Source organism: Olea europaea, unplaced genomic scaffold (genome assembly GCF_002742605.1).
Source record: "Olea europaea var. sylvestris unplaced genomic scaffold, O_europaea_v1 scaffold1300, whole genome shotgun sequence".
NCBI classification, from domain to species: Eukaryota; Viridiplantae; Streptophyta; class Magnoliopsida; order Lamiales; family Oleaceae; genus Olea; species Olea europaea.
This window is the reverse complement of record NW_019230466.1, coordinates 204,144-205,012: the sequence shown is the minus strand read 5'-3', so window position 1 is coordinate 205,012 and position 869 is coordinate 204,144. Positions and strand designations below refer to the sequence as shown.

At 38.0% G+C, this 869-nt stretch overlaps 1 long non-coding RNA gene across 1 annotated transcript in view; it reads left to right on the top strand.

Annotated features, from left to right (window-relative positions):
- Positions 1-162: 162 nt before the first annotated feature.
- The window catches only part of LOC111374840, a 1,425-nt gene continuing 718 nt past the window's right edge, over positions 163-869 (top strand). The window contains exon 1 of the long non-coding RNA XR_002699211.1: positions 163-652. This is a non-coding gene — a long non-coding RNA (uncharacterized LOC111374840). The remainder of the gene's footprint in view (positions 653-869) is intronic.

The window sequence follows — 869 nt, the reverse complement described above, 5'->3', positions numbered from 1 at the left end:
CCAAAGCCTGGTATGCCATTAAAAATGGAATTGAGTCTGTTTACTGGACTCACTCTCGGTGTGTACAGTGCATAGCGTTCAACCTAGATTCTCTATAGGCTAACATCCCATAGTCCTTTTACAATGTTGCAGCTGAAGAGGTGGGTGGGTGGATGGGTCAGGATTTAAACATCCATCATAATGCTGATGTTCCATTGTTCACATGAATTTCACTGCATGGTTTCCTGATTGGAGAAAAGCACAACTGATAGCAGAAAAAGCAAAAATGTTAAGAAATTGTTGTGTATCTAATCATCTGATGATTGCTGTGGCTTGATCTTTACTTCTCTTCCCAGCCAAAAAATGTTGAAGATCTTTGCTTTTCTTCTCAGCATATCCATTGACAAGATTATTTTACTATAGTATACTTAACTATTAAAGGAGAATACAGTTTTTTCTTTACAGAGTAGCGTTAGTCCTCATTCTTTGCTAAAAACAATTATTCACCAGGAGCCCAAGCAAAAGGCAAGGCAGTCAGGAGGCAGCCTCAAAAGAAAGGACATCGAATCGGATGAGGACTCTCCTCCAAGGAAAGCTGCAACCCATCGTCGGATGGCAATTGTTTATGATAGTGATGAGGAGTAAGACCATGGTTTCAAGGTGTACAAGATAAGTGAGTAATACACACTTACAGCAGTTGTATTACAACCTCGTATAGTTCGGATTAATGCCATATGAGTTCTTTTCTCCTTTCCAAGAGAAATTAAAACTAAATAATGCCTTATTTAATTTTTTGTGGACACGACCAGATAGCTATTTTCAAAGTTGTTGTGGTCCGTTTTATGAGCTGTAAATTTAAGACTATAATACATTTGTAGTCATTTGATAGG